The sequence below is a fragment of the Lathyrus oleraceus genome, chromosome 6 (genome assembly GCF_024323335.1).
Source record: "Lathyrus oleraceus cultivar Zhongwan6 chromosome 6, CAAS_Psat_ZW6_1.0, whole genome shotgun sequence".
Taxonomy (NCBI): domain Eukaryota; kingdom Viridiplantae; phylum Streptophyta; class Magnoliopsida; order Fabales; family Fabaceae; genus Lathyrus; species Lathyrus oleraceus.
This window is the reverse complement of record NC_066584.1, coordinates 202,580,830-202,597,613: the sequence shown is the minus strand read 5'-3', so window position 1 is coordinate 202,597,613 and position 16,784 is coordinate 202,580,830.

Here is a 16,784-nt window from a genome sequence, read left to right as displayed (position 1 = left end):
CGTATAATAACAGTTTCCATTCGAGTATTGGAATGGCACCTTTTGAGGCACTTTATGGTAGAAGGTGTAGAACTCCCTTGTGTTGGTACGAATCAGGAGAGAGTGTTGTGGTTGGACCCGAGTTGATTCAAGAGACTACAGATAAGATTAAGATGATTCAAGAGAAGATGAAGGCTTCTCAGAGTCGTCAAAAGAGTTATCATCATAAGAGGAGGAAGGCTCTTGAGTTTGAGAAAGATGAGCATTTGTTTTTTCGAGTTACACCAATAACGGGTGTTGGTAGAGCTTTAAAGTCGCGTAAGTTGACGCCGCGTTTCATTGGTCCTTATCAGATTCCCGAGAGGGTAGGTGAAGTGGCATATCGGATTGCATTGCCACCGTCTCTTTCTAATCTTCATGATGTGTTCCATGTGTCTCGATTGAGGAGGTACATTGCGGATCCATCGCATGTTGTTACATTGACGGTTGATACATCACCTATGCGAATTGAAGATCGGGAAGTGAAGAAGCTTCGTGGTAAGGAGATTGCTTTGGTGAAAGTGATATGGGGCGGAGTCGCCAATGGCAATATCACTTGGGAACTCGAGGATAAGATGAAGGAATCGTATCCGGAGTTGTTTGTTTGAGGTAATTTTCGAGGTCGAAAATCTTTTAAGTGGGGGAGAGTTGTAACAACCCAATTTTAGTATTTATATCTTATATTATTATTATACTATTTTATTTTATTTATTTGAGGTATTAATTATATAATTGGTTGTTAGGTAGTATAATAATTGATTATATTAATTAATTTGGTGTGTTAATTGTGTTGGTTTAATTTATTTGAACTAATTAGAGATATTATAATACTAGGTCTTATTGGGCCTAATAATTAAATTAGAGGTATCATTTCTTAAGCCCAAATGTATACTAAGATAGTAAGAGGTGAGGAGAGTGGGAGGTAACACTCATTTGGTCATTTCAAGGCAGCAGAGAAAGAAAAGAGGAGAAGTAAGGAGAAGAGGGGAAGAACAAGGGAGAAGCTAGGGTTTCCAGAAATTGAAGAGGTAAGGGGGAGAATCCTTATTATTATGGGTTAGTATTATTGAGTCAATGGGTAGAAATATGTTTAGGTTGAAATCCCTAATTTTTATGGTTGTTTGAAATTGTTAGGTTTTGATGAGTAATCTTTGATTTGTGATGATTAATTGTGTTTGGAATTGATATATGGGTGAAATTGAGGGATAGATTGAGAATCCAATTTGATATTTTCTACTGTAGCACCACTTCTCTCGTTAAGGAAAATTCAGATTTTAACCCGTGTTAACCGGTTACTTACTAAAAAGTCTGCCTTGAAGTTGAATCTGTTTCGATGTTAACCGATTACCAGGAAAGTGTTAACCGGTTACATGCTAACGAAATCTGCCCAGGAATTGAATTTTGTTTCGGGTGAATCGGTTACCAGGAAAGCGTTAACCGGTTACTTACTTAAAAATCTGCCAGAAATTGCATTTTGTTTTCAGGTTAACCGGTTACCCCAAAAGTGTTAACCGATTACCACTGTTGAAAAAGGAAAAATTGAGAACTTTTAAAAGACGTAACCATTTTGGAATAAAATTTAAGTGTGCGTATTTGATGATTAACTTATATATGTGAATGGTGTATTTCTTATGAATGTGTATATGTACCATTGGTGGATAATTCATAGAGTTGAATTATGGTGATATGCGGAATGTTAAGATGGTAGAGATGATCTTAATTGCATATGTTGTTGGTATTTGTACATTCATTCATGGCATGGTCGGCTTTATGGTGGAAGCGGTGAAACTGTGGGTTCACATGGTAATAGACGTTGATCCTTAATTGGAAATAGGCGTAGCAGACGTTGATCCTTAATTGGAAATAGGTGTAGCAGACGTTGATCCTTAATTGGAAATAGGCGTAGCAAACGTTGATCCTTAATTGGAAATAGGCGTAGCAAACGTTGATCCTTAATTGGAAATAGGCGTAGCAGACGTTGATCCTTAATTGGAAATAGACGTAGTGGCTTTGATCTTGTCCGGATCAGAAGCGTGACTTGGATTCTAGATATTGAATCGGAAAGTGGTGAAACGTTGGGTTCACATTGCGGTACCACATGCATAGAGTCACATGTCTTGCATTGAGTCACATTAGAGTTATGTGATAGTTGAATATATGCATTGATGTGATTGTTATGTGTGTATGAGATATGGTAATTGAATTTGGTGATGTTTGGGTACATAACTTGGTAAAATATGTGATTATGTGATAATTATAGTTATGTGTATATTTGGGAAGATAGCATTGGATTTAATATTATACTCGTTGAGTTTTGAGGTATGCTTGGAAACATGTGAAATTAATAGTGGTTAGTATTATTTACATGGTTATACAAGGTGTGATGAATTCCTTTAATTGTTGATTTAATCATTGTGCTTTATTATACTTTTTCATAATGATTCAAATTCTCACCCTTCTGTTTGAATGTTGCCTTTAAATGGGCATCGTGCAGATACTCAAGAGTAGTACTGCTGAAGTAAGTGGATGGTAGCTCACTCGAGATTTAGACGGAGAGTTTCCGTGTTTGATTTAGAGACTAGGTAGTGAGTCAATGCTCTGGTCATGTAACACTGGGTAGATTAGTAGTATTGAACTCATGTCTTATTTGGATATGTATTATGTTATTACTTGTGAACATGTTTATTTGCAAGTTGCTGTTTGAGAGGCCATAGTGCCAAATATTCTGGATATGGTTTTATTTTATCTTGAGGAGATTATTGAGAGATGATCATGGTATGGGACATGAATCATTTTATGAAATACATGAGTATTGATTATTTACCGCTGCAAACGCATATTCTTGTATATTCATGATATTTGAAATGTGTTATTTTAAATGACCAGGTGTATTGTATATTGATGATGAACGATGTTGGTTTTTGAAAGCTTTTAGTTTTTGAAAACGTCGATGTGACGCTCTTTTGCTTATATGCTTGCTTATTCACTTTGATTATATGATAAGTATTTTTGGGGTAGAAAAAGGGGTGTTACATAATGCATGTTAGTGGCTTGGTACAAAGAACCAAAATCCTAAAACATACCACACCCTAAAAGAAAATGGGAGGGACCTATCTCAGTCATACTTGTATTGATTCTTCTGACACAAGGTCATTGTGAATCAATTAGCCTTTAGACATTAGAGATTTCATTTGTCAAATGAGGGAATGGGGAAGAATAGGGATGAAGATGAAGGGGGAGGGGGAGATAGAAACACAAATTGATCATGAGAGGAATTTCATCTCATCAAAACCATCCATTCATCTTGGGAGATGAAATGTATATTTCATCAATCCCCTAAATCCAATGGTTTTGATCCAACAAAATTCAAATCCATCATGACCAAGGCCCAAACAGAAAGTCAAAAATCACAAGAACATAAAAATGGCTCAACAATATTTTTAAACATTTAATCAATTAAAAATCACATTAAACAATATTTTTAACCATCGTCAATCTGCTTCTGCACTTCCTCCTTGATTTTCACTTCCATATCTGGATGAGTTCTTCTCAACTTCTGCTTGACCGGCGAGCATTCTGGTTTCAACATCAGTCTATGCTCCACAATCTCATAATGCAAACCAGGCATCTATTGATAGGACCAAACAAACACATCTGAATATTCATGAAAAAGATCAATCAACCCCTTCCTTGCTTCTGGACACAATTGAGACCCAACCTTGACTTCCTTCACATCATCCTAGGAACCCAAGTTGACCAATTCAATATGCTCCTTAAACGGCTGAATGGATTTTTCCACGTGCTTAAGCAAACGGGATAACACATCAGATACTTTTTCATCATCAATCTCTTCCTCAATTTCAAACACGGGGAAATCAAAGTTCGGAGAGGGAGTAGGATCATTATATTCAATGGGTTTGAGAATCAACCTTCATACTGATTTGATATTTTGATTTTAGAGAAGTGGAGTGCAAACAAATATTATCCAGGTGCAAAGATTATTATTTATTTATGTTTTTTGTGATTACCATTTTCAGAAAAAGCAAAAAAAGTAAAACTAAAACATCATAGATGTGGATGAATAAAATTGTATTTCATTGATGATAGTAATAAAAATGCCCAACAATGTTCACTTCTCCCTTAGGCATAGGAGAAGGATTTTTCTTTAAAATAATAAAAACAAATTACTTAAAATAGTGAATGATAGTAGGAACATCAACAACAACCCAATTGTTGCAAGTCTGGCCATGCGTCATAAAGTTGGTGCAAGCTTCATCTTCATCTCCATTGTCCTCAATAATGGCAGTTGAGTGTTGATCATTCCCATGAATGAATCCTTCACTGCGGAATATTGGTTGCATAACCTTGACATTGGCGTTGAATGGCCCTGGTTGAATTCTTAGTCCAACTATGTTCTTGTTCTCAGCAACCTCCACAACACGGCCCCACTTATCAATACTGCCAGCCTGAATAACCTCTTGTGCATCTTTTAAAGAAGACATGGTTGCCCCAGCTTTCTTGAATTCATCAGCAATGGACAAAGCTTGAAACGGCATTTCAACTTCCTCCTCGGCATCAACTTAAGTGAAAGATGACAAATGGCTCACCAACAATGTCTTCTCTCCACCAACAACGACAAGTTTGTCGTTCTTCCCAAATTTTAGCTTTTGGTGTATAGTAGATGTCATAACTCTAGCTTCATGAATCCATGGCCTTCCTAGCAAACAGCTATAGGTTGAGTGGATATCCATTACTTGGAAAGTAATTAGGAAATCACTCGGACCTATCTTCACTGAAAGTTCCACTTTTCCAATGCCAGATTTACGAGAACCGTCAAACGTTTTGATAACTATGCCACTAAACCTCATCGGGCTCCCTGATAGGAGAGTCTTGACAGAGTTGATTTCGGAAACACGTTCAATAATGACCCAGTGTCAACCAAAAAATTGGACAGAGCGTCCTCCTTGCAATTCATTGAAATATGTAATGCCAAATTATGATTTTTGCCTTCCTCAGGAAGCTCTTCATCATAAAAACTCAAATTGTTATAAGAAGTGATGTTGGCAACATTATGGTCAAACTGATCCACAGTAACACCATGTTCAACATAGGCATGTCCCAACACTTTATGTAATGCTTCTTTGTGTGCTTCAGAATTCATTAGCAAGGATAGCACCGAGATATTTGACGGCGTCTGAAGCAACTGCCCCACAATGTTGAATTCACTTCTCTTAATTAATCTTAATACCTCATTATCATCGTTAGCCTTCAATTTATTGGATTCACCAGTCTGACACACTGGAGCACTAACCAGATTTAATACAGGAGTCTCTACCTTCTTCCCTACAGAAACATCTTCTACCACTTTAGGGAAAACTGGACTGAACACATGACCACTACGGGTCACCTTTGCTATATCTGAAATATTCACCATTGAGTTTGCAACTGGTAGAGGAACCTCTTGACCACTTTCAATCATAATGGCATTGTACTAATATGGCATTTCTTTATCGGATGCATAAGGGACAGGGCCCGCTAACCGTATAACCAACGATAATACCGATCTATTGACATTGTTGACGTTGCTACTATCAAACTGAATGACTACCCGCTTAGGGGTCTTGAATACTGGTACTATGAAATTCACATCATCTCCCATATCCCTCGACTGTTGAATCTGGATTACATTCTCATCCATCAACTTCTAGATATCTCTCTTGACAACCATACACCCATGGGGTTCACACTACAAACGACACAACCATCATGGTCATGTTCACTGTCACTAATTAAACACAAAGTTTTATGCATTTCCACCAGAGACCTTTGGATACGCCTCACACCAAAAACTCTAAAATTCCCTGGACAGTAGTCCACCATGTTGACAGAAGTGTTACCATGAGCAGGCAACAGATTGGCGTTTACATTAGGCGTTATGTCCTCAAAGGACACCATACCACTCTTCACAAGCTTTTGAACTTCGTACTTCAGTGGATAGTAGTTTTCTATATCATGACCAGGGGCTCCCTGGTGAAAAGCACAACGAAGATCAGGCTTGAACCACCATGGTGGTGGCTGGGGAATTTGTGGAGGGTTTCTTGGCTGAATCCGATTTTTTAGTACCAAGGACGGGTATAATTCTGCATACGTCATAGGAATAGGGTCAAAGGAGACCTTCTTCCTCTCAAAATTTTGATGGTGATGATTGTTGTTGTAGTTGGTTTTTTGTTGCGGTTGTTGTTGGTGATGTTGTTGCTGAATTGGAACTAATTGATTATTGGAATTATTGGAAAAAAACTGGAATTACTGAAGAAACATGGTGTTGATGTTGACGGGGTTGAGAACCTTTCCTGACATGAGGCCTCCTCTTCCTCCCCACTGATACTAAATTAGTTCCTCCCTCCTTCCTCATAGAGAAACTCCCACCATACTTATTGCTAGTTGACGCCTCTTCTTTAGACAAACGTCCTTCACGGACTCCTTCTTCTAGCCTCATCCCTATGTTTACCATTTCGGTAAAATCATTGGGGGAACCTGCAATCATATGTTCGTAGTAAAAAGAACTCAGCGTCTTCAAGAAAATATTAGCCATCTCCTTCTCTTCAAGAGGCGGACTTATCTGAGGCTAATTTTCTCCATCTTTGGGCATATTCTTTAAATGTATCCATATCCTTCTAAGACATTGACCTCAACTGATCTCTATCAGGTGCCATATCCATATTATACTTGTACTGCTTGACAAAGGCCTCACCCAAGTCGTTGAAAGTACGGATGCTTGCATTGTCCAGGCCCATATACCATTTCAAGGAAGCTCCAGTAAAACTGTCTTGGAAGTAGTGAAACAACAGCTGATCATTATCAGTTTGAGTAGACATTTTCCTGTCATACGTAACAAGATGGCTCAGCGGGCAAGTATTCCCTTTGTATTTTTCAAATTCTGGGACCTTGAATTTCACCAGAATCTTAACATTAGGAACCAAGAGAGTTCAGCAGCACTCTTCCCAAACAAATCTTTCCCTCTCAAAGTCTTCAACTCTTTGCGCAACTCAAGGAATTGATCTTTCATTTCATCCATATTCTCGTATACATCAGAACCCTTAGGCGGTTCAGAGTGTGAAGAACAGGAGGTGGCACTAACATGATCGGGCTAGATGTCGATAGAGAAACAAATATGGGCATATACCTTTCTGGCATAAAGTTTGGTGGCATTCCCCAAGGGAATCTAGCAGGCATAGCAGGAACGGGTTGGCTAGCAGCAGCAACAGGAACAGTTGATGAAAGAATCTCAGAAATGATAGTCCTCTGAGGAGGAGGAGTTGCAGGAGATGGTGACGACTGATTCTGAGCAGCAATCAGGGATTCCATTTGCGCCATAAGTCTGGCGATCTCATCCTTCAACTCTCTATTCTCTTGCTCTAGATGCTTCATTCTCTTTGGTTGATTAGCACGAGTATTATAGCGGTGAGTCAGCTTGGTTGATGCCAGAAGAAGAACTGATAAGACATCTGGAAGAAGAAACCTGTTATGAAAATGATGCATGAAATGCAATGTTTTGATTATTTTTAATTTCAAGGAATATATGAAGTATCCTTTGCAAATATATATTCAAACAATAACAATTAGCAATTCATTTGACCATAAAAATCTCTTTTTATTCATAAAATTTGAAGGATTACATTGAGTACAATTTTAGAACCAAAATACAAATACAAGAGAAAAGGAAACTCTCATCCTAAGGATCCATATCAACTGCATCAGATTATCTAGCTATGGGTGCATACTTCCTTCGGATGAGTCAAATATCGAAGTCAAAGGATGTCTTCATCTGATCTTTCTCAAGAAATAGCTGATCAACAATCTTCTTCTAAGCACCAGAAGGTTGAGGCATGCTAGAGGAAGATAAACTCTCTGGCTATTTTGTCTCTTCACTGCACGGTCTTCAATAATCTCAATGAGTGCGTCCTTTTCCTTAGACTCAAGTCGCAACTCTTCATGTTTTTGGCTCAAAGCATGGAATCTCTCTTCCCACATATCTCTCTCTTGCTTCATCTTGACCAGTGCGTCTTCCAACTCTTCTACATCTTGGTATGGGAGAGTTGATGGCTCAACCACAACCATATACATAGGTATTTCACAAGCGTACGACATCTTGAGCTCCAAGGCTCTCTTCTTCACCCAAACAGTGTAAGCTTCCAAAGCTACACAGTTACGCGGACCAAGCTCGTGTCTTCCTTTCCTATGAACATTATGCCAAGCATGTATCATCCTTTTCTTCAAAAGATGGGGACCTTTACCCTCTTGATAAAATAGACCTTCTAACTGAGTGTTATTAGGTTTATCTCTCAAGGGGAACCCAAGTTGACGACGAGCCAATGCAGGGTTATAGTTGATTCCTCCTTGTGTACCAATAAGAGGCACATTAGAGAATTCACCACAACTATCAATAATGTACAAACTACCTAATGCAGAATCATACCAAACAATACCATCATTAGTGAGAGACCTAAGTGTAACACCCTTCTAAAATACCCCAAATATTTAATTAAAATAACAATATATCAATCAGAGTAAATATGCAATTAAGGGTGTCACACAATCATTTCACACCATTCACCATAATAACTGTCATGCTCTTTTATTAATTCAAAACATAAAGCATTTGCACAATACGCAGCGGATAGAAATCAAATCAATCATGCAAAACATGTAACACATTACATGTAAAATTATTCAACAAGGTAAAACATCCCGTCCCGATGTTACATCTATCAGAGCATGACCCACTAAGGAGACTACACTAGACTCCAAGCACTAGCTTCTACTCAATCACTGCTCGTTACCTGAAAAATAGTTGTAAGGGTGAGTTCCTCAATCGATATAAAAAGCATTATAAAATATCATGTAATGCTAAGTAAATAACACATTAATCACCCTAATCATATCACACATTCGGTAACGGCACATCAATTCAAATATCATACTCAATACCAACACAATTCATACTCATACTCATTGCCAACACAAACACACGTATAATATTGGAATACATCCATTCATATTATACACCATACATACATTATGCAATGAGACTCCATGCATGCGGTACCGACTATTCGTGAACATACAGTTCAACCTCACCGATCAAATCCAGATACGGCTACCAAGCCCACTAGTCCCACTCATTTGAGACCTAGTGACTCACTAATTCCTCACCATGGGAATTAGCTACCACCCCAAGGGCCATGCTATGCACGCTAATTCACCTAGCATGCAAACATCAACAACAGTCCATAATGACTAACTCACTAATTCCTCACCATGGGAATTAGCTACCACCATAAAGGCCACAATATGCATGCTAAATCACCTAGCAATGCAAAATCATCAACAATAATCCACAATGGACATATGCTCACACTCTAAGCCATAAACAGTCCATTCACAATTGCATACATAACATATACATTCACAGCATTATGCATACCATCATACATCATCAACACATGTATCAAAACATCATATCATGTCAAATAATTAATCACAGTATTAGCACACTCCACTAATACCTATACTGCTCAAAACAGCGGGAATTAATCCCTATTACATCATACGCCAATATAGGCCAAACACCAATTATGCACACATTATTCAAATATTAATTTTTCACTTTTCCAACAGTGTTAACCGGTTAACACCCTGGGTTAACCGGTTAACGCAACACAGAACACGCTTTCTGGCAAAACTCAACAGTGTTAACCGGTTAACACCCTGGGTTAACCGGTTAACGCAGACAGAACAGCAATATTTTCACAACTCACAACAGTGTTAACCGGTTAACGCCCTGGGTTAACCGGTTAACGCAAGCAAAACAGCAATACTTCACAATTCCTAACAGTGTTAACCGGTTAACACCCTGGGTTAACCGGTTAACGTAAGACAGAAAGCTGTTCCTGCGCTAACACGAAGCAGAATGCAGAATTCTCCGTATTTTCCGCCGTTGGAGGACTTCCGGACCTCCGATTCCGATTCCGTAAAAAGCTATACGTTCGGGAAATCACAACTCACACAAATACAGATTCAATTACAGCTTTAACACAACTTATCCAACACAATTTTTCAGCATTCAACATCCCAATTAGGGTCAATTCAACGGTTTATCACTACCCATTACATGTTAACCCATAATACCCATTAAACGACGATAAACCCCCCTTACCTGAGTTAATCCGGCGAATCTTTAAGCTTCAAGCTTTTCTCTTCTCCCACCTTCTTCCTCTTGCTCTGTCTCTTTGCCCTTTTCCTCTTTTCAGCCGTTTCTCTGCTTTTCACGTAAAACCCTCTTTACCAAAATGAAACTCTTTTCTTATTTCCAACTTATATACTTTCCAATAATTATTATTCCAATAATAATAATAATAATCCAATAATTCCAATTATTTAATTAAATTAATAAATATAATATTAACTTAAATTAAATAATTATCTTATTTTTATCGGGGTGTTACAACTCTCCCCCACTAAAAGAGTTTTCGTCCTCGAAAACATACCTCAAGCGAATAACTCAGGATAAGACTCCTTCATCTGACTCTCAAGTTCCCAAGTCACATTGCCACCTGCTGGTCCTCCCCAAGCTACCTTTACCAAGGCAATCTCTTTACCCCGCAACTGCTTCAACTCTCGATCCTCGATCCTCATAGGTGATGTTTCAACAGTCAGGTTATCTCTCACCTGTACATCATCTATTTGGACTACATGCGACGGATCAGGAATGTACCTCCTCAACTGAGACACATGAAAAACCTCATGCAAATTCGCAAGTGACGGCGGTAAAGCGATACGATAGGCTACCTCCCCTATCCTCTCCAAAATCTTATAAGGACCAATAAATCGAGGTGTCAACTTCTTCGACTTCAAAGCTCGACCAACGCCAGTTATCGGAGTAACACGAAGAAACACATGATCTCCCTCTTGAAACTCAAGTGACTTCCTCCTCTTGTCGTGATAACTCTTCTGACGACTCTGAGCAATTCTCATCTTCTCCTGAATCATCTTAATCTTTTCCGTAGTTTGTTGAACAATCTCCGGTCCAACCATAGCACCCTCACCGGACTCATACCAACATAAAGGTGTCCGACATCTTCTACCATACAAGGCTTCAAACGGTGCCATACCAATGCTCGAATGAAAACTATTATTGTAGGTAAACTCAATCAAAGGTAAATAACAATCCCAAGCACCTCCCTTTTCCAAAACACAAGCCCTCAAAAGATCCTCTAGTGACTGAATCGTCCTCTCAGTCTGACCATCAGTCTGCGGATGATATGCAGAACTCAATCTCAGCTTAGTTCCCAAAGCCTTCTGCAAACCTTCCCAAAACTTCGATGTAAATCTAGGATCTCTGTCCGAAACAATACTCGACGGAATACCATGCAAACTTACAATCTTCTCAATATACAACTCGGCTAATCTCTCTAATGGATAATCCATTCTGATCGGAATGAAATGAGCCGATTTCGTCAATCTATCTACAATCACCCAAATAGCTTCAAAATTCTTACTTGTCCTCGGTAAACCAGAAACAAAATCCATACTGATACTATCCCACTTCCACTCTGGAATAGCCAACGGTTGCATTAGCCCAGACGGCTTCTGATGCTCAATCTTTGACTTCTGACAAGTCAAACAAGAATAAACAAAACTCGCAATTTCTCTTTTCATTCCCGGCCACCAAAATAACTTTTTCAAATCATGATACATCTTCGTAGCTCCAGGATGAATACTCAGGCCACTACGATGTCCTTCCTCAAGAATACTCTTCTTAAGTTCGGTAACATCCGGAATACACACCCGATTACCAATTTTCAAAACACCATTCTCATCAACTCTGAATTCACCACCTTGACCTTGATTCACTAGAGTCAACTTATCAACCAAAAGCACATCGGATTTCTGACCCTCTCTAATCTCATCCAGAATACTACTCGTTAACTTCAACATTCCCAATTTAACACTATTGTGAGTACTCTCACACACCAAACTCAAGTCTCTAAACTGCTCAATTAAATCCAATTCCTTAACCATTAACATAGACATATGCAATGATTTCCGACTTAATGCATCAGCCACTACGTTTGCTTTACCCGGATGGTAATTCAACCCAAAGTCATAATCCTTCAGAAACTCTAACCATCTCCTCTGTCTCATATTCGGCTCTTTTTGATCAAACAAATACTTTAAACTTTTATGGTCACTGAAAACCTCAAATCTTGACCCGTACAAGTAATGCCTCCACAACTTCAGAACAAAAACCACAGCTGCCAACTCTAAATCGTGTGTCGGATAGTTCCTCTCATGAACCCTCAGTTGTCTCGAAGCATAAGCTATAACCTGCTTATTCTGCATCAACACACCACCCAAACCCAACAATGAAGCATCACAGTAAACCTCAAATAGTTCTGACGGACTCGGTAATATCAGAATAGGAGCAGTAGTTAACCTTCTCTTTAACTCTTGGAAACCTTCTTCACATTTTGAGTCCCAAACAAACGCTTGCCCCTTTCTGGTCAACATCGTCAACGGTAACGCCAACTTAGAAAATCCCTCGATGAATTTCCTATAATAGCCTGCAAGTCCAAGAAAACTCCTTATCTCAGGAACTGACTTCGGAGCTTCCCACTTAGATACCGCTTCTATCTTAGAAGGATCAACAGCAACACCACCTCTTGAAATCACATGACCAAGAAAACTAACCTCTTCTAACCAAAGTTCACACTTAGACAGTTTAGCAAATAACTTCTTTTCTCGAAGAACTTCTAAAACCACTCTCAAATGTTCAACATGCTCTTCTTCAGACTTCGAATACACCAAAATATCGTCAATAAACACCACAACAAACTTGTCTAGGTACGGATGGAAAATCCTATTCATATACTCCATAAACACTCCAGGCGCATTAGTCACACCAAAAGGCATTACAGAATACTCATAATGTCCATACCTTGTTCTGAAAGCAGTCTTCTGAATATCCTCAGTTTTCACACGTATTTGATGATACCCAGATCTCAAATCTATTTTGCTGAACACACTCGCACCAACCAACTGATCCATCAAATCATCAATCCTCGGCAAAGGATACCAATTCTTGATCGTCACTTTATTCAGTTGCCTGTAGTCCACACACAACCTCATAGTACCTTCTTTCTTCTTAACCAATAACACTGGTGCACCCCACGGTGACACACTCGGACGAATAAATTTCTTATCCAACAGATCTTCCAACTGACTCTTCAATTCAGTTAACTCAACAGCAGACATACGGTACGGAGCCATTGACACCGGCCCAGTACCAGGTACCAAATCAATCGAGAACTCAACTTCACGCTCTGGCGGTAATTCATTCACTTCTTCCGGAAACACATCAGGAAAATCACACACCACAGCTAGATCGCAAATCACCAGTTTATCTTTAGCCTCCAAAGTCGCTAACAGCATAAACAACTCTGCCCCATCTGCTACTGCCTCATTCACCTGCCTCGCTGATAGAAACAAACTCTTCCCTTCCTCAATCTCAGGAAAGATCACAGTCTTATCAAAACAATTGATATAAACTCGGTTAAACACCAACCAGTTCATACCCAGGATAACATCAATCTGCACTAGTGGAAGACACACAAGGTCCATCCCAAAGTCTCTACCAAAAATACTCAAAGAACAATTTAAACAAACTGAAGTAGTAGTCACTGAACCCTTCGCAGGAGTATCAATCACCATACTTCCATGCATCTCAGATATCTCTAACTTAAGTTTCACAGCACAATCCAAAGATATAAAGGAATGAGTCGCACCTGTGTCAATAATAGCTACAAGAGGAAAGCCATTAATATAACACGTACCTCGGATCAAACGATCATCTACAAAAGTCTCAGAACCCGATAAAGCAAAGACCTTGCCTCCCGACTGGTTCTCTTTCTTCGGCTTAGGACACTGTGGACTCATATGACCCACTTCTCCACAGTTGAAACAAGTCACAGTCTTCGACCGACACTCTGCAGCCAAATGACCACCTTTTCCACACTTGAAACACTTCCTCTCAGCACTGGTACACTCATGGACACGATGTCCAGCCTGACCACATCTGTAACACTTAGCAGGGGCACTAGAGTCTCCCCCACTAGGCCTCTTCATTCCACTCTGTCTCTGGAAACCTTTGCCAGCTGCATACGGTTTCCCACGATCATTCTGATTCTTGCCTTTCCTATCAACCCTCTGCTGATAGCTCTCCGTTCTGGCCTTGGTATCCTGTTCAAAAATCCTGCAACAGTCAACCAAATCAGAAAACACTCTAATCCGCTGATACCCAATAGCCTGCTTGATCTCGAGACGTAACCCGTTCTCAAACTTCACACACTTTGAAAATTCCCCAGTAGCCTCATCATAGGGAGTGTAATACTTTGACAGCTCTGTGAACTTAGCAGCATACTCAGTAACAGACCGATTGCCCTGCTTCAATTCTAAGAACTCTATCTTTTTCTTTCCTCTGACATCCTCTGGAAAGTACTTCCTCAGGAATCTCTCTCTGAACACTGCCCAAGTGATCTCAGCATTCCCAGCAGATTCCAACTCAGTGCGGGTAGCAACCCACCAATCATCTTCTTCTTCTGACAGCATATGCGTACCGAACCTGACCTTCTGGTTATCGGCACACTCAGTCACTCGGAAGATCCTCTCGATCTCCTTCAACCATTTCTGAGCACCATCTTGATCGTATGCTCCCTTGAACATTGGAGGATTGTTCTTCTGGAACTCACTCAGTTGACGAGCAGCTCCCATTCCCACAACATTCGGATTCCCTCCAAGTACTCCAGCTAGCATACCCAGAGCCTCAGCAATCGCAGCATCATCTCTACCTCTTCCAGCCATCTCTATTCTGAAAACCCAATTAAGCTAAAACAATAAGTACTGATAGGGTTACACAACACCTATCCCGTACAGGGAAACAGAATAATTACGACTCGACTCGACCGACTATGCTCTGATACCACTAATGTAACACCCTTCTAAAATACCCCAAATATTTAATTAAAATAACAATATATCAATCAGAGTAAATATGCAATTAAGGGTGTCACACAATCATTTCACACCATTCACCATAATAACTGTCATGCTCTTTTATTAATTCAAAACATAAAGCATTTGCACAATACGCAGCGGATAGAAATCAAATCAATCATGCAAAACATGTAACACATTACATGTAAAATTATTCAACAAGGTAAAACATCCCGTCCCGATGTTACATCTATCAGAGCATGACCCACTATGGAGACTACACTAGACTCCAAGCACTAGCTTCTACTCAATCACTGCTCGTTACCTGAAAAATAGTTGTAAGGGTGAGTTCCTCAATCGATATAAAAAGCATTATAAAATATCATGTAATGCTAAGTAAATAACACATTAATCACCCTAATCATATCACACATTCGGTAACGGCACATCAATTCAAATATCATACTCAATACCAACACAATTCATACTCATACTCAATGCCAACACAAACACACGTATAATATTGGAATACATCCATTCATATTATACACCATACATACATTATGCAATGAGACTCCATGCATGCGGTACCGACTATTCGTGAACATACAGTTCAACCTCACCGATCAAATCCAGATATGGCTACCAAGCCCACTAGTCCCACTCATTTGAGACCTAGTGACTCACTCACTAATTCCTCACCATGGGAATTAGCTACCACCCCAAGGGCCATGCTATGCACGCTAATTCACCTAGCATGCAAACATCAAAAACAGTCCATAATGACTAACTCACTAATTCCTCACCATGGGAATTAGCTACCACCATAAAGGCCACAATATGCATGCTAAATCACCTAGCAATGCAAAATCATCAACAATAATCCACAATGGACATATGCTCACACTCTAAGCCATAAACAGTCCATTCACAATTGCATACATAACATATACATTCACAGCATTATGCATACCATCATACATCATCAACACATGTATCAAAACATCATATCATGTCAAATAATTAATCACAGTATTAGCACACTCCACTAATACCTATACTGCTCAAAACAGTGGGAATTAATCCCTATTACATCATACGCCAATATAGGCCAAACACCAATTATGCACACATTATTCAAATATTAATTTTTCACTTTTCCAACAGTGTTAACCGGTTAACACCCTGGGTTAACCGGTTAACGCAACACAGAACACGCTTTCTGGCAAAACTCAACAGTGTTAACCGGTTAACACCCTGGGTTAACCGGTTAACGCAGACAGAACAGCAATATTTTCACAACTCACAACAGTGTTAACCGGTTAACGCCCTGGGTTAACCGGTTAACGCAAGCAAAACAGCAATACTTCACAATTCCTAACAGTGTTAACCGGTTAACACCCTGGGTTAACCGGTTAACACAAGACAGAAAGCTGTTCCTGCGCTAACACGAAGCAGAATGCAGAATTCTCCGCATTTTCCGCCGTTGGACGACTTCCGGACCTCCGATTCCGATTCCGTAAAAAGCTATACGTTCGGGAAATCACAACTCACACAAATACAGATTCAATTACAGCTTTAACACAACTTATCCAACACAATTTTTCAGCATTCAACATCCCAATTAGGGTCAATTCAACGGTTTATCACTACCCATTACATGTTAACCCATAATACCCATTAAACGACGATAAACCCCCCTTACCTGAGTTAAT